The sequence below is a fragment of the Meriones unguiculatus genome, chromosome 14 (genome assembly GCF_030254825.1).
Source record: "Meriones unguiculatus strain TT.TT164.6M chromosome 14, Bangor_MerUng_6.1, whole genome shotgun sequence".
Lineage (NCBI taxonomy): Eukaryota > Metazoa > Chordata > Mammalia > Rodentia > Muridae > Meriones > Meriones unguiculatus.
In genome coordinates, this window is record NC_083361.1 from 30198459 (window position 1) to 30226215 (window position 27757).

Below are 27757 nucleotides of genomic sequence, written 5' to 3' on the forward strand. Positions count from 1 at the left end.
GCAGCTCCCCCCAGCCGGGAGCACACCCCTCCTCCCGGCTGCAGCAGCCCACCCTTTAGGTCTCTGGTGGAGGCACGCCTCCCCTGGCCCTGCCGCCCCGGGCGCGGATACCCGCCCGCCGCCCTCCCTCTCTGCGGGAGCGGTCCCCCTCCTTCGGGCTGCGCGGCGCCGGGGAGCTCGGGCTGTGTGTAGCTCCCGGCAGGCTCGGGCAGCGGAGGTAAGTGCTCTGCGGAGTCGCCTGCCGCCGCGCTGCTTCAGCTCCTCTCCCCATGGCGGGCGGAGAGGACGCGCATTCCCGTTTTGCGGTGCACGGAGCCCTTCCGCTTTCCCCTGCTCCGGGCCCTAGCAGGGGCTCCTGCTTCGTGAGTACAAGCATGCGGGCCGCGGCTTTCTGGGTTGCTGGGGACTGCCCTCCCGGGCGACCGCGGCCAGCCCTGCCTTCCGGTCTGGCCCGGGCTACCTTGTGTGGGGTCTGAAGCCCCTACCCGGGTCTGGGGTTGTGCAGAACTGTGGGAGCAAATAGCCTTGGAGACACAGTTGAGTTGCCTTTACCTGAGCCCATTCAAATCGAGTGCGGCTCGGTGAAGAACACGCGAGTACATTCACACCCACACCCTCACAGACTAGTTTCCAACTCAAACAAAGGAAATTAACCTTGTCTTCTATCACTTGGACCTGTTAAACAGGGTTTGCCCCTCACTACCTCCATATGCTTTCCGGTGTTAACGAAGCGACCTAGCACTGAAGGAACACACTTCAACATTTGTGCTGCTTTAAGGGTCTGAAAATCTAATATCCGTGTAAAGGCGAAAGGACTGAACATTTTCTAGTGTTTTTAAAGGAATATTGCAGTGTTCTTGGGAATTTTGTATGAACATAGTTTATAATTGTTTAAATATGGATAAAATAGCTTCCTGACAGTATGAAGGAATTTGCCATAATGCTGTCTCAGACCAGCTCTCTATCTCTTTTCCACCCAGATGTTTCTGCTTTTGCATTGCAGGGTCTGGGGAATGGTAAAAAAGTCATTAGCTCATGTCCATGATGTTCAGGGTAAACCCCCATATTGGCTACATAATTGCTTTGTTTTGTTTTTGTTTTCTGCAAAGGGTATTTTTCAGAAGGTGAATGCCTTCGTTGATTTTGGGAGTGGAGGTGGGGGATAAGGTCTCATGTAGCTCAGACTGGCCCCAAACTCTTGAGTTTTCTGCCTTTACCACCCAAATCCTGGATTACAGATGTGAAAACACAATGTCCTGCTCCCATCATGGATTTTTTTTTTTTTCCTTTTAGGAGAGATGTCTAAAGAATAAGAAATAGTTTAAATTCTATAAAACTTAATCAAAAGTACTGAGTTGGCCATGCCCTCCATTCCCTGTGCTTAATTAGGAAGACGCCGGGGCTGTGGATTCTATTAAATGTATATGTAGCTGGGTGTGGTGGCACACGACTTTAATCCTAGAACTCAGGGAGCAGAGGCAGGCTGATCTCCCTGAGTTCACAGCCAGCCTAGTCTACAAAGAGTCCAGGACAGCCAGGGCTACACAGAGAAACCCTGTCTTGAAAAACCAAACCAAACCAAACCAAACCAAACCAAAACAAACCAAACCAAAACAAAACAAACCAAAACAAAACAAAACAAAAGCATACTTGAAGCAAAAGCTGCCTGGATTCTGCTAGCCTGGATGAGGAGACTAACAGATAAAGTACTCCTTTTTATTTACTAAGCAAACATTACTTTTGGAAGGACTGTGCAAAATATGGGGAAGATTGATTCAGTTAAATATTGGGAAAAAGATACATATTGGAAGTGTTTCCTGTTCCTTAATTGGGCCAGAAAGGAACCCTTTTCTGGCAGTTTTAAGATCACCTTTATCATCAATGTATTTTCTATTGTGATTGGTTTAGTGATTGGTAAAGTGCTTGTTCCTCAGTTTATGCTCTTGTGGAGAAAGGATGACACAAGTATAATAAATATCTAGTTGATTGAGTTGATTGGCTTATCGTGTAAGAATTATAGATTATCAAGTAGAAAATGGTTATGAGGTAGGAACACTTCCCAGAAGTCGGGCCTGGAAGAGTGGTTGTACAAATGAATAGTGCAGAGTTGACGGGGTTTTCAAGAGAACAGAGTGGGCAATTTGGATGGGAACTAGGGAGAAGAGTAAAACGGAGCAGTGCTCTGTGCTGTGAGCTGCTGGATACTCTCTCATTCTTCGCTGTTGGTCTTGTTTTAAGGGCAGAAGATCAGAGCAATAGGTAGCCTGTTCAAGGTAGCACAGCAGTCACTGGCAGAGCTGGGGTTTGGGTGCCCAGTTTATGGTGCTGACTCACTTCGTCTCCACTGCTGCATCTACAGTGAGCAGTGGGAGGTCTAGCAGCAGGGACTGTGGTCAGCTTGAATTCTGGCTCAAGGGCTGGAATTTTATCCCACAGACATCACCAAGCTTCCGAAGGATTTTGAGGAAAGCAATGATGGCCAGAACAATGTTTTTAGAAGACACATATGGAATTGGTGTACAGTAATGTGATGTCATAGTTTATAATCAGAAGGCTAAAAAGGAAATGTAAGCAATGTATCTGGGTCCTTCAGTTTATGCCCTATTGACAGAAGTAGTTAGTAGCTAGGGACCTGGGAAGGAGCTAATTGCATCGACCACAGGGTTGCTGGGAACAAGAAAGAAGCTGAATGTTATCTGGTAAACACTGAAATGGAATGTGTGTGGAACAGTGCCACTGGTGGCTTGTCCTGTATGTTCTGCACACATTTCGCAATACTCCAGTGACAGTTTTTTTTTTTGACAACTACTTTGAGAGATAGAGTTCAGTGCTGTGATTTAAGAGTCTTTCCTTGCCTGCCCTTAACATTTTGAGATGCTTTCCCCTGCATGCATTCTCTTGCTTCTAATTAAAAATGTTATTTTAAAATAATAAAAAATGAACTGAGATTATCTTTGTTAACAAGACCAATACCAAATGGGACCAATTTATTTTATGTTTTGTAACTGGTGGAATAGTAAGAAGCTTGGTAATGTAGAGATGGTTTAGAGATATGGAAGGGTCTTCCTATCCCTTGAATTTCTTACCAGGGAATTGTGTTTCTGTGTACTGCTAAGGGACATAACAGGTCATTGAATCCCTAAATTTATAACAGGCTCTTTGATTCTCCACAGATACTGGACACAGGACAGGCAGCAGTGGGTAGAGCTATCGCACTAGACTTATCTTTGAATAGCCTGAGTTCTTGCTGTTCCCTCTGTAGACTGTAGTTTTTTTTCTTCTGAACTTGTATAGTTTTCTGAAGACTTGGTTGTTAGGTCAGAGAGTATCAGAAAGTGGGAGGTAGCACAGAAAAGACAGAAACTCCCTGGAATCTCTGAGGGTGACCCTATTGAGGACCCCTCATAATGGAGAGTATGGAGGCTGAACCAGCTGTTTTCTATAGCTAGGCAGGGCTCCCAGTCGAGGGACTGGGACACCAACTCAGCCACAAAACCTTCGGCCTACAATTATCCTTCCTGCAAGATGTGCTCAGTTAAAGGTGGTGCGTTTAAGTTAAGGTCCATGTCTGATACCATCTCGATGACCAGTAACCAGAGTCTGGATAGTCCAGAGACCTAGGGTAGAACCGAACACACACACACACACACACACACACACACACACACACACACAGGATTGCTATACTTAAAGAGGCAGCTGATGGGAGTGGATGCTGAGACTTACATCTAGACATTAGGCAGAGAGAGAGACCAAGTTGAGGTCTCCATTGAGTTTCTCCCCTCAGAGCTCCAGGAACCCCACAGAAAAGGGGAAGAAGCAATTGTGGGAGCCAGAGGGGTCAAGGATACTGGGAGAGCACAGTTATGCATAATTAACTAAGCAGGGCTCATGGGGGCTTACAGAGACTGAGGTGGCAATAATGGAGCCTTCGTGGGTCAGTGCTAGGTCCGCTGCATATATGTTATGATTGTTGGCTTGGTGTTTTGGGATGACTTCTGACAGTGCAAGTGGGGTGTCTGATCCTTTTGCTTGTTTTGGGGACCCTTTTCTTCCTGTTGGATTTCCCAGCCCAGCCTATATATTTGTGCCTGGTTTTATTGTATCTTGTTGTGCTGTGTTTGATTGATGGCCCTGGGAGGCCTGCTCTTTTCTGGGGGGAAGAGGGGAACATGAGTGGGGTGGGGAGGATGGATTTGGGGGAGAGAAAAAATGGGGGGAAGTGAAGGTCTGGTTGGATATATCATAGAGAAAAGAATAAATAAAAATCTAAAAAAATCCCATAAAATATAATAATATGTGTTATAAATAAATAAAAGGAAAATAAGAAAAAAGGCTAATATCCAAAGTATATGAAGAACTAAAAGAATAAAATAAAAAAAGGATGCCAGGAAAATAAATAACCCAATTTAAAAATGGGGTACAGATCTAAACAGAGAATTCTCAAAACAGGAAACTCAGATGGCTAAAAAACGCTTAAAGAAATGTTCAACATCCTTAGTCATCAGGGAAATGCAAATCAAAACAACCCCGAGATTTCATCTTATACCCATCAGAATGGCTGAGATCAATAAAGCACATGACAGCTCATGCTGGTGAGGATAAGGGTAGTTGAACACTCATCCTTGCTGGTGGGAGTACAAACATGTCCAACCATTATGATAATCAGTGTGGTAGTATCTCAGGAAGATGGAATTTTATTTTATTTTTTAAATGTAGCACTTAGTGATATGAACTTGCCTTTTAGAACTGCCTTCATGTTGTCCTTTAAGTTTGGGTATAGTGTGTATTTGGTTTTATTCGAACCTAGAAAGTCTTTAATTTCTTTTTTAATTTCTGTCTTGAGCCATTTTTCATTCAGTAGTGAGTTGTTCAGTTTCCATCAGTTTGTAACTTTTTGTTGTTGATATTCAGCTTAAATCTTTGGTAATTAAATAAGATGCAGGGTGTTATTTCAGGTTTTTTTTTTTTGTGTGTGTGTGTCTATTGAAACTTGCTTTGTGTCCAAGTATTTGGACAATTTTGGAGAAAGTTCCATGAGCTGATAGAAGGAAGCTATATTCTTTCGTGCTGGGTGAAGTGTTCTGTAACCTTGTGTTAGGTCCATTTGGTTTATGATGTCAATTAGCTCCAACATTTCTCTGTTTAGTTTTTGTCTAGATGACCTGTCTATTGGCAAGAGTAGGGTATTGAAGTCCCCACTATCAGTGTATGAGGGTCAGTATGTAATCTAAGCTGTCATAGTGTTTCAGTAGGAAGTAGCTAATGATATTGACACCCACTTCCCCTTTAACCTTCTTTTTCTCCTACCTAGTGTTGGGGGGTTGAAAGGGGTAGGGGTGGTGTAGGGAGGTAGGAAAAAGAACTCAATAAAGTAGGCAAAAACCCCGCTACGTTAACAAGCTGTGCTTGCTGATTATTGTTATTTTGGTGTATGTTTGTTTACCCTCTTTTGACTTGCTGGTCCAGGATTATTTATTCCTTGTGTTTTGGGTGTTAACCTCTTTAGATTGATGGTTTCCTTCTAAGGCCCTCTATAGGGCTGGATTTGTAGATATATATTGTTTAAATTTGGTTTTATGGAATGCCTATTTTCACCATCTATTCTGATTGAAAGTTTTGCTGGGCAGCATCTGTGGTCATAGAATCTGTATAACATCTATCTAGTCCCTTTTGGCTTTTGAAATCTTCATTGAGAAGCCAGGAGTTATTCTAATAGGACTGTCTTTATATGTTAGTTGGTCGTTTTCCCTTTAGCTTTTTAATATTCTTTGTTCTGTATGTTTAGTTGTGCCAAGGGTCCTTTCTTTTCAGGTCCAGTCTATTGGGTGTTTTGTATGCTTCTTGTACATTGATAGGCATTTTCTTCTTTATGTTAGGAGGAGATAGGAAGACCTGGAGGTAGCACAGAAAAGACAGAAACTCCCTGGAATCTCTGAGGGTGACCCTATTGAGGACCCCTCATAATGGAGAGTATGGAGGCTGAACCAGCTGTTTTCTATAGCTAGGCAGGGCTCCCAGTCGAGGGACTGGGACACCAACTCAGCCACAAAACCTTCGGCCTACAATTATCCTTCCTGCAAGATGTGCTCAGTTAAAGGTGGTGCAGAACTTGTGGGAGTAGCCGACCAATGACTAGTTTAAGTTAAGGTCCATGCCTGATACCATCTCGATGACCAGTAACTACACAAGGAGAGCAACAGAACTAAAAATCTGGGCACAGGGGTCTTTTCTGAAACTGATACTTCAACCAAGGACCATGCAAGGAGATAACCTAGAACCACTGCACAGAATTGGGGATGAGACTGAGGAATTGGATTTGGAGGAGGAAGAGGTGAAGATCTGCACTTAGGCTACTTGCTTCCCTGGTCAAGAGTGTGTGTTTTTAGCTGTTCACAACTCACTTTCTCATTAAGAGTTCTGGAAGGGGGCTGGAGAGATGGCTCAGAGGTTAAGAATACTCGTTGTTCTTCCAAAGGTCCTGAGTTCAATTCCCAGCAACTACATGGTGGCTCATAACCATCTATAGTAAGATCTGGTGTATAGGCAGAATATTGTATAAATAATAAATAAATCTTAAAAAAAAAGTTCTGGAGGTCTGAGGTGTAGAATGGGCTTTGAAATGGCCAGTACTTATACAGTCACGACCTCTAAAGAATGATATATCTCTCTGGGATCATTTGAAGTGAAAAAAAAAAAATCAAGAGTTGAAGTTTCAGCCTTGCCATTTATTCACAGGTTTCTGGAATTTGATGTCTGAGGAGCAGCTCAATTTTGTTCTGTTCAGACAGTCTTGCTATGCCCTGGCTGGCTTGGAGCTTACTCTAAACCAAGCTGGTCTTGAACTCTGGAATCACTTGCCTCATGAATTCTGTGATAAAGGTGTGCACCAGTCCTCAACAGCTCACTCAGGATTTTGGCCTCTAGGCTATGACTATCCTTTATGACTAGGCAGAGAAAGTTCTGTCCAAATTAGCCCAGGGTTTGTTTTCCCATTTTGTGTCTTGGATCTCCTGGGAGCCATTTTGTTTTATCTGTAGCCTCAGTTTGCAGGATAGAAATGGACACATTGTCCCTGTTTCCTCAAAGGGTGGTGGTACTCATTGTCAGTCATTTGGTGGTCTTTTCTTTGGAGCTCCTGTAAGAATGCTCTCAAACTTAGTTCTGAGAGTTGTAGGGTTTCATTAAGAAGTTTTTTGCAGTGCTGTTATTTGAAAGACAGGCGTACTTGGTTACATGTTTGATATTTCTTCTTGTTTTGTTTTTCTATATAGCCTTGGCTGTACTGGAACTCACTCTGTAGACCAGGATGTCCTCAGAGGTCCATCTGCCTCTGTCTGCCAAGTGCTGAGATTAAAGGCATGTGCCACCCTGCCCAACCATGCCCAGCATAATACCTTGCTTACACAGTAGACATTTTTATATTTGGTGAGCATTTGTCAGTTGTATCACTTAGTAGAAGAGTGATTTAAGTTTTCTGAAAGATAAGACTAGACTCTCTTTTGACACTCAAATGTAACCTCCTGGCACAAAATTTTGACAATTTGAAATGACACTATCTTCAGATAATCCTAAATCTTTGTTACTAAATTACTTGCTTTCAGGAGGCTGAAGTAAGAAAAGAGAGCAAGTTCAAGGTGAGCCTGGGAAGCTTAGTTGAGATCCTGTCTCAAAAGGTAAATAAATGAAAGTGGGAAGGAGCTGGAGAGTTGGTTTAGTCGTTAAAGCATTTGGTAAGGATTGGAGCTGGTGTTCTCAGAAACCATGTAAATGCCAGGTGGGTGTGAAGGCCCCAATGAATTATAGTGCTAAGAAAAAAAAGAGAAGATGAAAATTTCCCTCCATGCTAGAAGTATTGGGGAGCTCTGGGTTCAAATGAGTGACCCTATATCAGTATATAAGGTGGAGAACAAACCAACATCAGCCTCAGGTCTCCACATACACACACACACACACACACACACACACACAAAAGAACACCACACACAGTAGTGGAAAATTTAAAAACAAGGTGGTTGAGTACCTGCTTACCAGGTGTAGAGTCCTAGGGCTATACCCAGTACCACACATGGGAAAATTATGTGGGACATTAATATAGCTGTTTGGTACCTCTTTACTTAAATACTGCTGGTTCTGAGCTCTATGTGGGTGTTGAGATGACCTGATAAGGAAGCTGAACATGTGGGATTGTATTTTCTGGCGACAAATAGGACCTAGTTAGTTATCGTTCCTATTAGACCCATTAGGTTACATTCACTGTTGCTGGGAATTACAGTTAGCAGGATATCCTCTCAGAGAGTACCACACTGTGGTTAGTAGTAAGGACTGTCTCAGGGAGCTTCCTCCGAAAGCCTTTTCTTTTTCTTCAGCTTCCATACACTGGGTACAAGTCCAAGGAAAATGGCAATTCTTTAAAAAATTGTGTCCTTGGACTGGGACTATACCTCATCTAGCATGGACAAAACCCTGAGTTTAAGGTCAGCCTGGAACGTTTGAGACTGTCTCAAAAAAACCAAAAAACCAAAAAACCAAAAAACAAAAAAAAAGATGTACTGACTGGGTATGATGCATACGTGTAATCCTAGTACTGAGGGGCAGAAGTGGGAGTACTAAGAATTCAAGACCCTGGGGAGATAGCTTGCCTTGCAAGCATGAAGACCTGAGTTTGATTACCAGAACCCTCTGTTATTAAAAAAAAAAAAAAAAAAGTGTAGTGGTGTGCACTTGTAATCCCAGCATGGAGGAGGTGGAGATAGGCAGATCCCAGGGGCTCCCTGGCCACCCAGACTAGCCTACTTACTGATTTCTAGGCTACTGAGAAATCCTGTCTCTGAAAAATGGTGCATGATGCCTGAAGAACAATATCTGAGGTTGTCTTCTGTCTTTCATATGCATGTGCACCCTGGACACATACACTCAGAGAGAGAGTAGGTGTGGGGAGAGAGGATATATTTAAAGCTGATTTAGGTTACAAAGCAATCCCTTAAAAACAAAACAAAACAAAACAAAACACAAACCTAAAACTAGAAAAAAAATCTATTCTTATATTATGGGGAATGGTCATCTAAACCTTTTGCTTGAGTAGATACTAGAATGTGTTCATAGAGACCTAGAGGTGAAGAAAAACCTACTTGCCAAAGGGGCAGTGCTTTATGCTAACTTGGGGAAAAGGGTATTTATTGTGATGATTTTGTTTTGCTATCTTTTCCTCACATCTCTGTTTTGACAGGCCACTGCTTTGCATTGGATTAATGTTTAGAACTACAGTGTTTGTACGGAAAGAGCCTCATGAGTCATGGAAAAGGTCTTGGGGTGTAGTTTAGTGATAGACTCTCCCTTAGGAAGCATGTACAGGGTCCTAGGTTTGATTTCCAGCTCTGTAAAAGAAGAAAAAAAATGTCATGGGAGATGGGACCTCTTGTTTCAGATGGCCTTTTCTCTCTCTCTCTCTCTTTCTTTCCTTTCTATCTAACAAAATTCTCTTCCTCCCACTGTGTGTGTGTGTGTGTGTGTGTGTGTGTGTGTGTATGCATGTACATGTACATGTGCTGTGGTGTGAGTATGGAGATGAGAGGACAGTTTATGGGAGTTGGTTTTTGCCTTTTACTATGTAAGTCCTGGGGATTGAATTCAGGTCATGAGGCTTGTTCGTAGATTCTTTGACCTGCTGAGTCATCTTGATGGCCCCTGGATCATGTTTTTACTTGTTTGTTTTTAAAGCCCCATAAGTAGTTTAGTAATGAGTATGAGATACAAGAATAGTTGATAAATATTTTTTCCATGTTTAAATTTGTTCAGGAAGCAATATCATGTCTACATTCAAGTTACCTACTTAGTTTCATGTGTTTGTTACTATTACTGGTCTTTGGAGGGCCTTAATATGAAACCCAGACTTGGTTGAAGCCATTATCAAGAACTGGTCCTTGGTGAAGCATTATTTTCTGTGGCTTATCACTCTGAGTTTTGTGTGTGTGTGTGTGTATACTGTGTGTGTATATAGAGGTCAGAAGATAACTTGTGAGAACTGTTCTTTCCTTCCACTGTGTAGCATGGGGATGGAATTCAGATCATTAGGTCTGTCAGCAATTGTCTTTGCTCACTGAGCCATCTTGCCAGCCTTTGGCTAAAGGTTCTTTTAAAGTCATGGGAACTTGGAGCTGTTGGGTTGTCTGTGACCTGTTGTTGGGTATTGGAGGGTTTTTTTGTTGTTGTTGGTGGTGATGGTGGATCTTTTGTTGTTGTTGTTTTTGAGGCAGGATTTTTCTGTCTGTCCCTGGCTGTCCTGGAAGTCACTTGGTACAGGAGGTGTTTATACCTGGAAAGGACAGTAATATAGAGTGTAGGAATTCAGAAGTTTGTTGGGAAAGTAGTATGGCAAATGCTTATCTCTGCTAGGATGGGACTGGTATTGAATGGTAGTGTTGAGGATATAACTTAATAACCTTTTAGTCCCTTGAGAGGAGGGTGATTTTATTCCTTTTTTTCCTTTAAAGAACGCATAGTGAGGGCTACGGAGATGGCTCAACAGTTAATAGTACAAACTGCTCTTGCAAATGACTAGAGTTAGGTTCCTAGCACCTACAACCAAGTGTGACTCCAGCTTCAGGTGATCTGAGGCACTCTTTTTGTCTCCACAGGCACCTGCATTCATGTGCACATACTTTTGCACTCATACACATAGTTTTAAAAGGCTTTAAAAAGAAAGCATTATGGTGCTTTCTTTGAAATTTATAAGACATTGTCCATGAATGAGTATTTGTAGACACATGAACGCATGCCGATGCCAAGTAAAGTTGTGTATACAGAAGGAGATTTTAAAGAAAAAGACAACAACATGAATCTAGAATATCTTATTGTTACCTAAAGTATTAGTAATCAAGTTCTAAATAGTGAGCCCAGATGAGGCTTAGGATGTACAGGTGATGGCAAGTTTTTGGCCTTGTGGGGACATTTGGAAGTGCTAGAGTGTCTCAAGGCCCACTGTTAAGGACCTTCCTCTTAGTGGTTCTATGGTTGTGTATGTGTTGTGTGTCTATGCGCGGACAACTTTGAGTGTCCTTTCCCAGGCTCTGTTCATTAATGAATTCCATTCATTTTTTAGGAGACCCAATGTCTCACTGACTTAGAGTTCCCCAAGTAGGCTAGTCTGGCTGCCTAGTGAGGCCCCCTGGGGTTTACCTATCTCTGTCTCCCCAGTGCTAGGATTAGAAACATGTTTGGCTTTTTGTTTTTGTTTTATTTAATGTTCATTTTTTATTTTAATATAAAAACAATTTTTTTTTTTAAATTTATTCCAGGGATCAAGCTAAGGTCTTTGTGTTTACAGGGCAAGCGCTTTATTAGATATCTTTTAAGCTCTGGCTTTCTTCTGTTTTTTTGAAAGTCTTTCTTATGTAGTCCTGACTGGCATGCTTTGACCTTACTGTTTCCTACCTGTGCCTACTTAGTGCTGGGACTGTAAGCATGTGCCATCAACCTCCACATGGTCTGATGGCCTTAAAGTGCTAAGATTTATGGAGTATTTGTTCTGTGTTAGATTCTGTAATAAGGGTTTATGTACACTGACTGAACCTTCCAGACAGCCTCTCAGCATAAGTCTTGTGAGCATTCTCATTTGAAGGTGGAAAAACTGAGGTATAGGGAGATGACCTTGAGATCACTCAGCTCAGGATCTGGAGAGCCAGGATATGAGGCTTCTTGGATGTTCCACTCGGTCTGGTTCTGGGAAGCCTTTTCACTAGGCTCAGCTCCTGTATTCTTCCTTTTCCTTTACTGACTTCCCAGTAGCAAACAAAGCATTATAATGTAAGCTTCTTATGGGGTTAAGATATTACTAGTATTTGTGTGTTCTAAACCCCAGCCCTCTACTTGTTCTCTACTTTTCTTCCATCTCTGAGCCTTTGCCCATCACCTGGGATGCTCTTATTCCCAGATATTGTTAGTTTGTATCCTGAGTTCATTCAAGTGTGGGCTTGAGTATAACCTCAGAAGGCTTGCCTGATCAGCCTGGCATAACTCTTCTCTGCCTCTGTGTGTTTTTGTTTTGTTGTTGTTTTTCTGTGTGTGTTTTAAGACTTTATTTCTGGACTCTTAGAATGTTCCTCCTCCTTATCTATACAGTCTGTCTTTGTGACAGTACATTTGTCTTATTATTATTTGGATGTGTATGTGTGCATGTGCTTGTTCTCATAGAGGCCTGAGGTCAATGTTAATGCTTTCCTGTCAATGCTTTCCCTCCCCTCCCCTCCCCTCCCCTCCCCTCCCCTCCCCTCCCCTCCCCTCCCCTCCCCTCCCCTCCCCTCCCCTCCCCTCCCCTCCCCTCCCCTCCCCTCCCCTCCCCTCCCCTCCCCTCCCCTCCCCTCCCCTCCCTCCCTCCCTCCCTCCTTCACCCAAGGAGTCAATGTTTTCTAAGAAATAGAGATAGAGACAGACAGACAGACAGAGAGAGAAAAAGAGATTATGCCACATGTGGGCTGCTGGCTACAGATTCCCCAGAACCAGAGTTACAGGCAGTTGTGAGCCACCTAAAGTAGGTGCTGGGAACTGAATTTATGACCTCTTGAAGAGGAGAAGTTCTCTTTAACCACTGAGTCAGCTCTCCAACCCCTGTACAATAGTGTCCAATTAAATAATTTTCTTTAACAGGTCCCTTTAGTTGAGTTCATGGATTCTTTGGAGGTCATCTTATTTAACCTTTGCAGCAGCTCTGTACAACGTGTGTGGTGCCTGAGGAGGTCAGAGGAAGGCATTGGATCCCTTGGAGCTGGAGTTAGAGATGGTTGTGAGCTATCAAGTGAGTGCTGCAAAAGGAACTCGGGTCCTTTTTAAGAGTTCTTAACTTCTGATCAATATCTTCAGCCCCCTAGGTGGTTGAATTTTACATAAGTAGTTCATTCTTTCTAGAAAAATTAGGAAATTAAGACTGGAAACAAAACCTTAATCCACCTTTTTTTTAAAAGCTGTTTTATTAAAACTACTTTATTTGGGGTTCCTAAAGCCTTTACCGCCCTTCCAATTCCCCAACCCTAAGTAGGAGAGTAAGAAAGTTAGAAAAGAAAGGAGGCTTAGACCTCTTTACTTCTTCCAGCTGAGTAGGTTTGTCGGGTTCTTTTTGGGGCAATACCAATCTCAGTTGTCAGGATATCCCATAGTCCAGGCAACTAGCAAACCAGCAAATGAAGCAAGCAGTCTTCTTCTTTCTTATTGAAGCATTCTGTGTTATTGAAGTATGCTCTCCATCTGTCTCCTCCAAGTCTCAGTGCCTCTCTTTTCTCTCTGGGCTTTTCCAGAGAGAGAGTTTCTCTGTGTAGCCTTGACTGCCCTGGACTCACTTTGTAGACTAGGCTGGCTTCAAACTCAGAAAACTGCCTGCCTCTGACTCTCAGAACACTGGGGTTGCAGGTGTGTGCGGCAACACTCTGCTGTGATTTTTTTTTCATACTTTTCAAAGTACTCCCTCAGATTATATTTTTCTTTATCTTCTTTAATACCACCAGCAAACATTTTCTTCAGTGATGGGCACCAGGCTCTATAGAATCCTCTCTAGTAATAGCTCTCTTGGGTTCCACCACAGGACCATCAACCTTCTGAGATCAGGCACACGTTGTTGTATCAGTGTAAGAAAAAGTCACAAAGGCCAGGCGGCTGCCTTTATTTTAATTCCAGCACTCGCGAGGCAGAGGCAGGCAGATCTCTGTGAGTTCAAGACCAACCTAGTTGACATAGTGTGTTTTGGAATAGCTAGGGCTATACAGAGAGACCTTGTCTCAAAGAAGAAAAAAGAGTATATCACCAAACCATGGCCTTGAAATAGTTTGTTTGGGGTTCTCCCATTACCACACAATTTATTTGTGTGCTCATTTCTCAAAATGTTCTCTTAAACTATCACTTGCAGTTTGAAAGCTCAGACCTCCAATAAAATGGCTTTCTCAGTGTTTATGGTTTCTTGCCATGACTTTGTCAGGAGTCAGGCTGAGGGCTACTGGTCACAATTTTACCTCATTTAGAGACTAGGCTTTCTTCTTCCAAATTGAATTCAATGTGGAACCAAGAGTAAGAGTGGAAAAATCATATTTCTTAACATCAAAGCTCCTCTACCTCTGTCTCTCTCTTCCTCGGTTTCTGTTCCTGTCTCTCTGTCTCTTCCCCACTCTCCACTCATTTTAGACAAGGTCTCCTATGCAGTCCTACCTTTCCTGGAACTGTCTGCATACACCAAGCCAAACTTGAACCTGCCTCTATCCTCCTGCATACTATAATTATAGGTGTGAGCCTCTGTGCCCAGCTAAATCAAACTTCTTTTTTACTTCATTTTTCATTATATATGTTTGTTTGTTTGTTTGTTTATTTATGCGGGGAGTGTGGCATAGGGGTGTACTTTGAAAATCAGAGGACAACTCAAGGGAGCAGTTCTTTTCTTCTACCCTTTGAGTCCCAGGAATTGAAATCAGGTGGTCAGGCTTGGGGGTAGGTAGGCCATCTTAATGACCCACAAAGACATTTCTTTTTCTTTTTCTTGTTCTTTTTCTTTTTCTTTTGTGACAGGGTTTCTTTGTGTATCCTTGGTTGTCCTGGACTCACTTTGTAGATCAGGCTGGCTTTGAACTCAAGGAAATCTGCTTGCCTCTGCCTCCCTAAGTGCTGGGATCACAGGTGTGTGTCACTGTGCCAGGCTGACATTTCATTTGCTCCAGGAGTATGTATACCTTGTTAAACAATTTGAAGTAAAAATAATTTCTCTGAGTTTTATATACAAATATAGCATATAAATATACTCTCTGCAGAGCTTGAAATTTGGATTGGGGATTTTGCAACATACATTGTTTTATATTTAAAAATACTATATGGTATATAATTAAATATATACATTGTATATATTTAAAAAGCATTAGAATGTTGTCACAGTAGTGGCATGTTGTCATTTGGTTGTCATTTTTCTTCAAGCATCTCTTAAAAGTTTTTTATATTCAGACCAAACCCTTCTATCATTTCTAGATTGCTTTCATCTATTAAACTTTTAATTATATCTTTGAGATTGCTTGTCCAAAGACACCTTTTGTCTGCAGGGTAGTTCATGGACCCACATTGCTTTTTTTGTTTGTCATCCTGTGCATCATTCCTTTAATCTGTTTCTTTCATTGCAAAATTACCTCTGTAGCTGCAATGTTCCTGGCTGCTTCTTTTGTAGCATCTGCTCATTGGTTCTCTACGGAGCTAACATTTCTACTATTTTCTTTTCATTTCCATAGTCTGTTTTATCTCCTTGATACTTAGTATCAACCATTCTGTGATTTGGTAGTATTTATCATGGTTTGGGTGGTTTGTTTGTTTGTTGCAAGGAAGGCATTTTGTTTTAGAGATTAACTTGGTCCTTTCTTTCTAGAAAAAAATATCTTTTTTTTTTTTAATCTAACTGCTTATAGCGTTTGGTAGTTATTTATTCTATTATATTTAAAATATATTTATTTCTATTTTATATGTTTGAGTAGTTTGCTTTTGTGTATGTAAGTGGAATCAATGCCTGATGCTTTGGAGGCCAGAAGAAAGTGCTGGGTCCCCGGAACTGGAGTTGTGTGTAGTTGTACGCTGCCACCATAGAGGTATAGGGAATAGAATTCATGTCCTCGGACAGAGCAAGTACTTTCAACTGCTAACTGCTGGGCCATCTCACCAGTCACTCAGGCTCACTAAAAGGGTTAAGGAGTTACGGCATTCTTAATTGTGATGATGGTAGGGTTTTTTGTTTGTTTGTTTGAAAGACAGTTTTGTGTTGCCCAAGGCTAACCTCAGGCTTGCTTATATAGTTTAGACTGGCCTCGAACTCCTGAAATTCCTTCTGTTATTACTATTGCCTAGCTATGCTGGTGATTTTAATTAGTGAACTTCTAATTGCAATAAATTTTCCTCTTCCTATTTTGGGAAATAACTGTGTAAAGGAAATAAAATCTTGAATCCCATTTTGTTTTTGTTAAGATTAGCTGGAGGGGCTGGGGAGGTGAGTCAACAAGTAAGAATGCTTGCTATAATCGTGAGGAACTGAGTTCAAATATCTGGCATCCATGTAAAAAGCCTAGTGTGACTATGCTAGCCTATTTATTACCTCAGCATTGGGGGAAGGGAACAGAAAAAGAAGGATTTCTAGGACTTATTGTCTGCCAACTTAGCTCTGGGTTCAGTGAGAGATCCTGTCTCGAAGGAATAAGGGGGAAAATGATAGAGCAGGACACCCAGCTTCCTCCTCTGGCTTCCACATGCAAACAAGGGTGCAACCCTCCCCCATATATACATATACCACACACTCACATCCGTATGCACATATAAACGATTATATACATACATACATATACACTCATACACACACTCTTATACAAACAAATGTGTTCATGCACACACATACATACCATTAGCATGAAGGAAAAGCCCTCCCACAATGATTTCTTCTAGAATGCTCTTTGCTTTTGAGGTCCACAGTCTCTTTGTCTTTGCAGAGTTGGCTGGCTCAGGCTACATACAACCTTCATGTAGAACAGCATTTAGGAAATTGTCTTGGCAATCTAAAGAGTGCTTAACAAAAGTGACAAGGATTATGAAGGGCCCATATGAAGGCATGGGCGTGAGCCTTAAAATATGTAAAAAAAAAAGGTGGGCGTTTGGGAGGAGATAACAGTCCACTAAAACTAAGCTCTTAGGCATCTACACAGTAAGTATATGGAGAGAGACCAACACTCTGTGACAGGGAGACAGGGGAGACGGAGGCCCTGCCCCAGTGCCTACAGTAGTGATCTACAGATGAAAATCAAGGTGGGTAGATTAATGAGGCAGTTTGAAGACTTCTTGTTAGGAATGCAATGGAAACAATTAGGAAGGTTGTAGAAAACTAGTAATATAAGGGTGTAAGAAGACTACGTGGAATACAAGGGAATTGATCTTGGCCTTGGAGGGCAATTTTTGTCGAACTTCGAGCATTTGACTTGGTGAGAGAAAGGAAGAGGTGAATATCCTAAGGCACAAAGTGGGAAACATTTATAAGCAGGCATTTGTCATCATATGTAGATTCTGTCACACTTTCAAAAGTGGTGACTGTGAGTATCAAAGAACTCACGGGTTCTGCTCAGGGGGCTCGTCAGGCTGCTGTTTGGGGGATCCAAGGACACAGCCTTTGTGCTTGCCTTCATCCTAGGAGAGACATGGCCTCCATGCCAGCACTTTGTGGAACATTCTCCACCAACCTCAGTAACCAGAATCAGTAACTGAGATCACCCATACTGTGCTTAGTTCTTAGCCTCTAGATCCTTGTACTTGCTAGCTCAGCTCAGCTAGGAACTACCCAGCTGAGTGCCCATAGAGACCAAATTCTGGATTGGAGTTGCAGATAGTTGTGAGCCACCATGTGGGTTTCGAATCCTAGTTCTCCACAGGAGTAGCAAATGCTGTTAACTGTGGACCCACCTTTCCAGCCTCCAAATCTGTTTTTTAAGTAGATGGTGTGGTACTTAGATTCCATTGGACCATTTGGAATTCACTTAAAAGAGCAGTGCAGTTGTTTACTTTAAAGGTAAATATTTATAAGTGCGATATCCTATTTTAGCCTTTATTTTAACAAATTAAAAAATGTATTAGTATGTGAAGTGCGGTTAGGGAGGGCATATGTGCTATATAGCTCATATGTAGAAGCCAGAAGACAGCTTTGTGGAGTTAGTTTTCTCTTTCCACCTTTATGTGGGTTCTGGGAATTAAACGCAGGTCATTAGGGTTTCATGACAAACACTTTGGCTGCTGAGCCATCTCATTGCCTCTCTTATTTTTTTTTTCTTCTTTCTTTCCTCCTCTTCCTTCTTCTTGTCTTCCTTCTTTTCCTCTTTTTGCTGTTGTTGCTGGGGTTTGAACCCAGTACCTTACATGTACTAAGCATCCACTTTACCGCCAAATATTAAATTAGATCCCCAGCCCAAAATCTGTAATATATATAATACCAGAAAGTACATTCCTACTACTGTTTTTGATGCAGAAGTTTAAATACTAACATGTACATATATATACATATATATGTGTGTGTGTGTGTATATGACTATATTGCATATGTGTGCAAACATATGTGTATGGAGGATAAGGTATTTTGTTAAATCTTTTAGGGCACATGATAAACATTTACAGTGGAGTGTGATACAGGTGCTCAACCAGAGGAAAGCAAAGAATCTTCAGTAGTAGGAACAGTCATCAGAGGAGGTGCTGTGGGAAATGAATTTTGAGGGTTGATCTTAGTCATATAAACAAAGTAGGGATGGGAAGGAATTCCTGGGAGAGGGAACCATCTGAAAAAGGCCTGGAGGTCAAAAAAAAAATACAAAACAGAACTTTTTGTGGGTAGTGGCATGACAGGACCCTTGCATGGCTTGTAAAGAGGCTGGAGGTCTATGGAGGGAGCGCTTGCCAAGGAATGGGCGTGAGAAAGTGTTAGCAGTCCATTGAGGCTATTTCCTTCCCAGTGGCTATTTTCCATATTAATATTCTTTTGGGCATTATTACAAATGCAGAGATTCTTGTTTATGTTCAGCTAGGGGAGGAAAATGAGGAAAATGAAGCTGGTGATTGAGTCTGCTCCTTTGCAGAGTTGTACCTGGTAGTTATAGGAGGGCTGAGCTTAGTGCTATGAGCCAAAGAAGCTCTCTTAAGTGACATAATTGTCATTAAGAAGAATGGCAACTCTGCCCAAAGTTTGGCTATGAGTCTCAGCCTCTGCTTCAATACCTTCATCACAGTCTTTCAGAGGCCATCTGTGGTAGGCTCCTGTCCTGTTCCCTGTCTTTTCCTGCTTCCGATATGTATCGCATTTGTCCATCTGCATGAGGATTGAGCATCTTCTCTAGGGACTTCCTTATTGTTTACCTTCTTTAGGAGTATAGGTTTTACTATGTTTATCCTATATTATATGGCTAATACTCACTTATAAGTAAGTATATACCATATGTGTCTTTCTGCTTCTGGGTTACTTTATTCAAGATGATCTTTTCTAGTCCACCATTTGCCTACAAATTTCATGATTTCCTTGTTTTAAATAGCTGAGTAGTATTCCTTTGTGTAAATATACCACAATTTCTGTATCCATTCCTCCATTGAGGGACATCTGGGTTATTTCCAGCTTCTGGCTATTATGAATAGAGCTGCTATGAACATGGTTGAGCAAATGTCCTTGTTATATAGTTGAGCATATTTTGGATATATGCCTAGAATGAATGGGGAAATAGAAAGACCTGAAGGGGACAGGAGATCCAAAACAAGACCAACAGATCCATAAAAACTGACCCTTGGGGCCCCTGAAGAGAATAATACCCCAACCAAGGATAATGCATGGAGAGGACCTAAAACCTGGCTCAGATATAGCCCATAGATTCAGTCTCCAAGTGGTGTCCCTAGTTAGGGACTTTCTCTGGCATGAACTCAGTGGCAAGCTCTCTGATCATTCCCCCCACCCCACCCCGGGTATGTGTGTGTACAGCCTTGCCAGGTCACAGAGGAAGATAGTGTAACCAGTGCTGATGAGATCTGATAGGCTAGGGTCAATTAGAAGGGGAGAAGGCCCTCCTCTATCAGTGGACGAGGAGAGGGGCATAGAGAAGAGGAAGGGAGAGTGGGATTGGGAGGAGATGAGGGAGGGGGCCACAGCAGGGACACAAATTGAATAAATTGTAATAAATGATAAAAATAAAAAAAATAAAAAAAAGAAGAGTGGCAACAATTTTGAAATCAAAGTTTGGTACCCCTGTACCAGTATAGGACTTTAAAATTATTACTACTACTATTATTATATATTGTGTGTATGAGTGTCTGTGTGTACTATGCACGTGTGGTACTGTGGAGGCCAGAAGAAGGTATTGGATCCCTTTAGACCTGGAGCTAGAGACTGCTGTTAACTGCTTTGAGGGTGCTAGGAATGACACTTGGCTCCTCCGGAAGGGCAGTAAGTGCTCTTAACCACTAAGCCATCTCTCCAGCCCCAAGTAAAGGACTTTTTGTCTCAATTTGCAAGTTTATTTACACGAGAAAGACACCTGAACAGAATTATAAAATTTGAATCAAACTTAACACGTTGTATTTATAAAACTACCTTGTTTGTAAACAGTTGTACTTCATAAGTTCTTTGTGGTCCCAGAACAGGTAAAATGTGTAGTTGGTCACTCTCCTGGCCTGTCTATGACACTGAATTTCCCTGTTATGATAGAGAGAGTGTTGTGAGGTAAGGTTGTTTGTGGTTCAGAGAAAATAGATGATGACACTTGTTCTCTGCATTTGAACGTTTGCTCAACAGTGTGATGAGCCTAAACAGTGTTTGCTTAGAGCACATTGAACCAAACTCAGGAGGAAACCTCCAAAGAGCTGATTCAGTATCACACAAGAAAGCATGGGACAGTTGGATGGGCACCTTTTCCATACTTTCACACTTTCCAGGATGACACTTGGCCTTAGAGAACCTTGAGCCACCTAATAATTTGTTGTTCCAGCTTGCAAGGGGGAAGTGGGAAATTTATACCACTAAATTTATACCAGGGCAGTAGATACTCAAGGTCTTTCTGAGGAGGAAGACAAAAGGGACTGGGGACAGCCATAGGAATGTGACCAACATGGCAAGGTAAAGAACATTATACCACTTTGATTTGTTGTGGGAAAAATGTATTTGGAGGGTTTTTTTGTTTGTTTGTTTGTTTGTTTGCCATCTCTCTCCCCAGTACTATTTTCAAAATAGTCTTCAAAAATACTAATGTTGGCTTTCAGGAGGGGGACAGGAGATTATGCTGTTAAGTAAGTATTGAGTCAGCACAGAATGTGCATTGTGGCATACTGCCCTATTTATCTATCTCTCTGTCTATTGTCTACCTATCTATTTACTTATTTATTTATAGAAGAAGTCTGTGTATCCAAGGCTGATCTTCTGATCCTTCTGTCCCACTTTGCTACTGTCAAGATTATAGACATGTGCCACAACAATCGGCTTATGCAGTGCGGAGCTTCAAGCCTACGGCTTTGTGCATTCTACGGTCTAGGCAAACATTCAAAGCACTGAGCAATAGCCCCAACTCTACCTCCCTCCCTACTCAGGTGTTGGTGGCAGGAACAAAGATGGAGTCTGTTTACATCACAGCAGACAAAGAAGCAGAGTGTGACACTTAGAGTCCTGATACAGCCTTTTAACGCCCACCCCCAGTGAGGTACTATTATGTAGGCCTCACCTCTTAAAGGTTCCACAGCCTCAAAATCCAGGAGTGTTGGTGGGGGAACACAACCATTTAAAACATGAATTAGTGGAGATATTTTAAAATCAAAAGAGAACACTAGCAGCTGAGCTAAGAAGCTGCAATCCATTATCTTGAGCCATTGGGGAAAAGAAAGTGCTGGCTAAAAGAGGAATAGAAATGGAAGATGCCAGGAGATTTTGAGACTGTTTCTGGAGCAGAAATTTGGTGGTGGTTTGGAAATGGGTCCTGAATATACCTGCCACTAGTTATCCCAGGGAAAGGGTGCCATACTGAGGGGTATAAGTTGTCATAGACCATAGCTCTTGTTTGCTTGTTGTTTTTTGGGGACTAAATAAATTTCCTAGTTTTTAAGTTTTTCTAAAAAATAATCAAATTATGACCACAAACCTGTTACCTTTGTCTCATATAAAAGGGAACTCTTACAGATCAAAATAATAACACAAATAACTGAAGACTCCAGCTTTGGATCCTCTTTTTTTTCATGGGGGAGTCTGTCTCTATGTGTGCTGTGCTGTGTTGGTGTTACTTTCCCTTTAATACATTTTGGATGAGTGTTTTGACATAAACAACAGCAAAAAATAATCTAGTGGCTCTGTCTCAGAAACCTACAAGCTGGCCATGATAACTCATGCCTGGAATCCCAGTACTTGGAAGGCTGAAGCAGGAGGATTTTGACTTTGAGGACAGTGTACACTATGTAGTGAGACTGTTTTAAAAATATAACAAAAATATAGAAAAAATGCAGGATAACAGGATAGATAAAGATTTTATTCTCAACCATTACAAAATTAGGCAAGATCATTTGAGCTAATTAAAATTGTAGTGTGCATTTGTTGATATATTTTCAATTTGAGAATTTGTTTTAGATTTACTTTATGTATATGAGTGTTTTGCAGCCATCATTTGGGTGGCTAATAAAATGTTGACAATTTTCATATATTACTGCAAACTCAAGAAGCTTGTGTCTCTAACCTGTTTTCTATCTATCAGCTGTCCCTCTGTCTGTCTTTCTATCTATCTCAGTTATTATTGTTTTAAAAGGTTTGTTTATTTGTATTTTATATGTATAGAGTTTTGCCTTCATTTACGTAACTGTACCATGTACATGCAGTGCCCACGGAGACCAGAAGTTCCTTAGAGCTAGAGTTATAGATGACTGTGAGTTACCGTGTGTGTACTAGGAACTGAACCTGGGTCCTCTGCAAGAGCAGCAAGTATTGTTAGCCGTTGAGCCAATTCTCCAGGCCCTCATGTAAGGCCTAGTTCTGTAGAGTGGTTTCTTCACAGTGGGTTGATCTTGGTGCTTTTACTCATTTTGGAAGATCCTTTCTTGGGTCCCTTGTGGTACCTTCCAGTTTCACTTATGGTGCAAATGGGCTTCTGATGTGTCCCGGGCTCTGATATCACACTCATGGAGTCCTGTGTATTAGGGAATAATGTTTTTTCCATCATCCTTCTCTTTCCTTTCCTTACCTGAAATGTAACCTTTGGTTTTTATTTCTGAACTAGATTTCAGTTGATACTTTGGCCCTTATTTCCATGTTTGTTATGTCTAAGTATTATTTGTGTCTTAACCAGAAAAATAGTTTTTGCTTCTTTGTTGTCCTAAAATTTTTAGTTGCATAGACTTTTTAGCAATTCTTTTCTCTTGGAACTTTTTGTACTCTTTTTGATACATTGTTAGTACTTTATTCGTAAGTGTGGAATCCAGTTTTTAAATCGCTGCTACCTTTCAAAAGCCATGACTTATCATGTCCTCAGGTTAGCATCACATTTTTTTCTTTTCTAGTCACCCATCTGCTGGTCTGTGCAGTGGTCTTCTCTTCCATTTCCTGTGTGCTCTGCCTACTCCTCTCCCACAGTCTTCCAGTCTTCTTTCTGTCAGAGGTCATAGAAGAAATATTTAGTTAGCCTCTGCCAAACATTCTGGCTGTGCTGTTTTCCTTAAAACAACTTGCAGATAAATAGTTTTGCTTCTTGGTCTTCATGCTCTAGTACAGATGTTTCTTTGATAACAGAGGTATTGTAGTCAGTTGAGAGGATGATGGACCATGTTTAGAGAATTGGGTCCTGATCTCTGCTGCACTGCTAATTTGTGGTTTGATCTTGCACAGGGCACTTTCTGTGCTTCAACTTTCTTTTGTCAAGTGTCCTTATTTTATGGTAAAGAAGATGAAACTCTGTAAGTGTGAGATGGGAACCCAGAGTAAGCCAGGGCATCAAAGACATGAAATAGAACCATTGCTGTGAGCACAGATCATCCTTAGTAGAACCGAAAGGTAACACAAATGACCTGTGTGAAGACAAAGCTGGTCTAGGTAGTCATCTTGAAGAAGTAGAAAGTGTAATAAGATGATGAACATTCTCTGACAAAGCTCACTTCTGGAGATGATTGGTTTGTCTACCCTGGGTTCACCCTGGATCATTCATTTGTTTGTTGTTACCTAGGGATATGGGAAGCTTGTCCTCTGTGTATCCAGTTCCAGAATTCCTCCTCCTACCTTCCACCTCCTTCACAGATTCAACCTGGACCTTCATCTGGCTTTGATTTCCCCATCATGTGGAGATTAATCCTTGGAAGTTGGAGTTTCAGGAAACCTTAAATGTTTGATAACCAATGTTTCTTGATGGCTCCTTCTGTGCTGTACATGGCTGTGCTCCAAATCTTAGGCTGTGGAGGAAGCAGGATTTGGTTCTAGCAAGGAAAGGCAGAGTGTTTGGGGATCCTGTTACCAAGAGCTATGAAATAAGAGTAGACTAAAGAGATGAGAGATGCCTCTTAAGGATACCAAGGGGTCTTTGAAGCAGAGGTGGGTGGCTTAGCTTCTGTTACACAAACCTCAGCTTTCTTCCCCATTTACAGCTGCTGGCAAAAGCAGAACCTTGCTGTTTCTTCATCTTGTTCCCTTGTGAAATGCCTTGAGATTTACTCAGGTCTTGTCTCATTTAGACCCCTTTTCCTTTAAAGATTTACCTCAGTTTTCATCACTGCAGAATGAGCTGGACCCCTGAGGTCTTTTTCTACTCAGTGATTCTATGTAAATAGCATAGGGGACACCCGTCTCTATGTGGTTAGTGATGGAGCTGAGGCAGCATGCTCACTATTCCTGCCCACATCACCCAGAGGCTCTTAAACTGCTGAAGACTGCTAGAGAAAGCCAGAGAACTCCAGAATAGTTCTGGAAAGAAGAGTTACTTACTGGACTTCTGTATACTTTCAAGCAGGCCCTCCTCTCTGCTATCCCACAATCTTTATCTCTTTTTCCTTAGGACAGTCACCACAGTGCTCGTCAAACTATATTCATTTACTATTGTATTCTATAGGCTCTGATTCCATCCTGACCATACCTTACCAATGAGGGTGCTTCTGGTCTACTGGAATTGTTAGGACTAGGTGACACTGATCCTATTCTTTAGGGAGTGGACACTAACCAGCTCTAGGAGACTAGGAAGTGAATGCTAATGTGGTTTCTTCAGACATGTTTATAGTGGACACTAACAACATCTGGTTGAAATAATGGTTTGATTTGGGGTTTGGTAAGAGGCTGTGAGCCTATCTTTGCCCCCATTCCATTTGGTTTTAAGTTGTTCTAAGCTGATGACCCAACTGGTAATTGTCACATAATGCCAGATGTTCCTTGTGGCCAGTCCTGTTGTGGGTAACTGTGAACCTCCTAATTCATCAGTCATAGGTACTTATGTATTTTTTCAAATACTACTCACAGCTTTTTTTGGGGGGTGGTGGTGAAGGGGAATGGGTGTTCTGCCTATTTGTATGTCTGTGTACAATATTTGTGCCTGGTTTCCTTGGAGGTCAGAAGAGAGTATCATATCCCCTGGGCCTGGAATTACAGATGTGTAGGTCCTGGGAATGGAATCCAGGTCGTCTTGAAGAACATGCAGTGCTCTTAGCCACCAAATCATCTCTTCAACCCCTGTTTATGCTATCCTTAGTCTTGTTCTTTCCTTTGATTTCTCATCTACTTATTTTGGTGCTCCAGGAAAAACCTTCCTTGTTTATTCTTTTTTTGATTGTGACTATTCTAATCCTACCTGATAAGCTTTATAGCAGGAATACTTCTGAAAAGAAAGACATATGGGAATGGAATTAGACAGTGTAGTACCAGAAAGAAGAATGAAATTATACCATTTTCTGGAAAATGAATACAACTAGAGATTGTCATTTTAACTGAAATAAAGCCAAACTTAGAAAGACAAATACTGCATGTTTTCTTTCATTTGTGGATTCTATGTATTTTTCTATAGATACATAAAACCCTTTGTGTATAAATATAACATGGAAGTAGAAAAACTACTAGGGGAAGAAAGGAAACTAGTAGAAGGGAGATAGGGAAGAGGAAGAACTGAGAAGGTAGAGTAAATGTGATCAAATACATTGATCTACTTGAAAGAAATGGGCTCTGTAGACCCAAAGCATATATGGTGAATATGTGTGCACATCTGCACTTGTGCACTTGTGAGATCTCAATACAGCCACCAGGACCAGCACAGTGACACCATCAGTTGACATGCCAATGTGATGGGGGGAAAATCCTACAAGGTCTCGCTCCTACATGAAGAGCGCCAGGCAATTAATGGCTGCTGAGAGAAGGAGACTCAGTCTTCAAGGACAAGCCCCTGATATGTTATCTAGTCCCAAGTGGCCAATCTCAAACACAGTTACATACAATCAACAGTAAATGGACTCAGCATTTACTCAGTATTTATTTTTATGAGAGAGAACAATAAAGAAGAGGAGGTCATAAATATGAGGAGTGGTGGGGAGACACAGGAGGAGTAGGAGTGGGGATAAGAAGGGATGGAAATGGTATAAATGCAGTTCTCTTGTATGAAGTTCTCAAAAAATTAAATTAAAAAGTACTTAACATTAGATGGTGCTGGGCAGGAGAGATGGATTGACAGTTAAGAACAAATGCTTTTTTTTCAGATGACTGGAGTTTTGTTCACAGAAGCCTTATTGGATGGCTCCAGCTCTAGGGGATCCAATGCCGCCAGTCTCTGAGGGCCTCTGCACTGATGTGCATATACCCACACACAGGCATGAAGGTTTTTGTTTGTTTGTTGTTTTTGTTTTTGGAGACAGGGTTTCTCTGTGAAGTCCTGAACTCGCTTTTTAGACCAGGCTGGCCTCAAACTCAGAGATCAACCTGTCTCTGCCTCCCTGGGTGCTGCGAGTACACACACCTGTGTGGCACACAGTTAACAATAAAAAATAAAATTAAAAAAAATTTACATGGAGAGCTGGGCGGGGTGAGGGGTGGCACATGCCTTCAATCCCAGCACTCACGAGGCAGAGGCAGGTGGATCTCTGCGAGTTCAAGTCCAGCCTGGTCTACAGAGTGAGTTTCATGACAGCTAGGACTATGAAAGAGACCCTGTATCAAAAACATTTTTTTAGGTGGTATGAAATATTAATGCATTAGTGTTGCTCTGGAAAATACCCTGTATTTATATTTTTTTAATTTTTAAATTGTTATAATTTTTTGAGTCTCATGCTGGCCTGTAATTTGCTGTGTAGGTGGGGCCTACCTTGAACATCTGATCCTATTACCTCCATCTTCTGAGGGCTAGAATTGTAGGCATGGTTGGCTCTATTTTTTTTTTTTAAATATGGAATGCCTCATGAATTTGCTGTCAGCCATGTGTAGGGGACATGCTAATCTTCTGTGTATGTTTCCAGATTTAATATTTGTATTGCAATAGCAAGCATCCAGCTCTATCTTTTAATTAACCTGCCCTTCCTGAACTCCTGTGTGAGATGTGTAAATACTATGTAATTTTATAACTTCTTGATAGTATTTTTAGAGATATTGTTTTGTGCCTTTATCACGTAGAAATCAAATTTCAGCCATGTTTTTCAGTAATGAGTTTATCTGGGCATCCAACTGTCATGTTGTCATTTTATAAAAGTGACTGACTAACTCTTGAGTCTCCTGTTTAAAGAGAAAGAATAGAACTTCGAAAGGATTCTGAGCACAAGATAAGGAAAGTTTGACTCTCTGAGCCACAGTCTCTAGGCGAGAGGTGATGGAGATAGCCATGCTTAACTTTTCTAAGCTCTTCCTTCTCCTCCTGTGTGTCTTGTCAGGATTAGCTACAACTGAAAGCTCCTCATTGAAAATTGTGATCTGACTGTGATAGGATCCCATTCTTCAGACATGCTTAGTGGCAGGAATGAACTTTTCCTTCAATTTTGGACTAGGAGATAATCAGTGCTTGAATGCAAAGCTCCCAGCGTGAACTTTTATGCATTATCTACATGGCACACATGCTGCTCACTTAGGCAAGCTGCCCTATGTGTAGCTTGCAGCATCTCCTTCTGGACTGAAAATTCAGGAAAAGAGAACTACTATTGAATAGATTCCAAACTGTACCGGGCTTCAGGTGACCAAAGTTCGTTCAGATGTTCCTGCCTGGGGATTGGCCTGAGTCTTATCTGTTGTTCTAGAGAAGTACATGGCTGATTTTTATCTCTCTTTGTCCTT

At 41.5% G+C, this 27757-nt stretch overlaps 1 protein-coding gene and 1 non-coding gene across 5 annotated transcripts in view; one reads left to right on the plus strand and one right to left on the minus strand.

The window, feature by feature from the left end:
* Positions 1–27757, plus strand: part of Dennd2b (DENN domain containing 2B) — a 165283-nt gene that overhangs the window by 23134 nt on the left and 114392 nt on the right. The window contains exon 1 of one of the 4 annotated variants that reach the window (XM_060367062.1): positions 60–217. The exons of 2 other annotated variants lie outside the window; for them this stretch is intronic. The gene's annotated coding sequence lies outside the window, so the exon portion shown is untranslated. Of the gene's footprint in view, positions 1–59; positions 218–252; positions 363–27757 lie in introns of those variants that run through there. One more of the 4 variants, XM_060367063.1, reaches the window with a different exon arrangement.
* Positions 26877–26980, minus strand: LOC132647754 (U6 spliceosomal RNA). Its single transcript, XR_009586097.1, has one exon. It is a non-coding gene; the product is annotated as a U6 spliceosomal RNA (small nuclear RNA).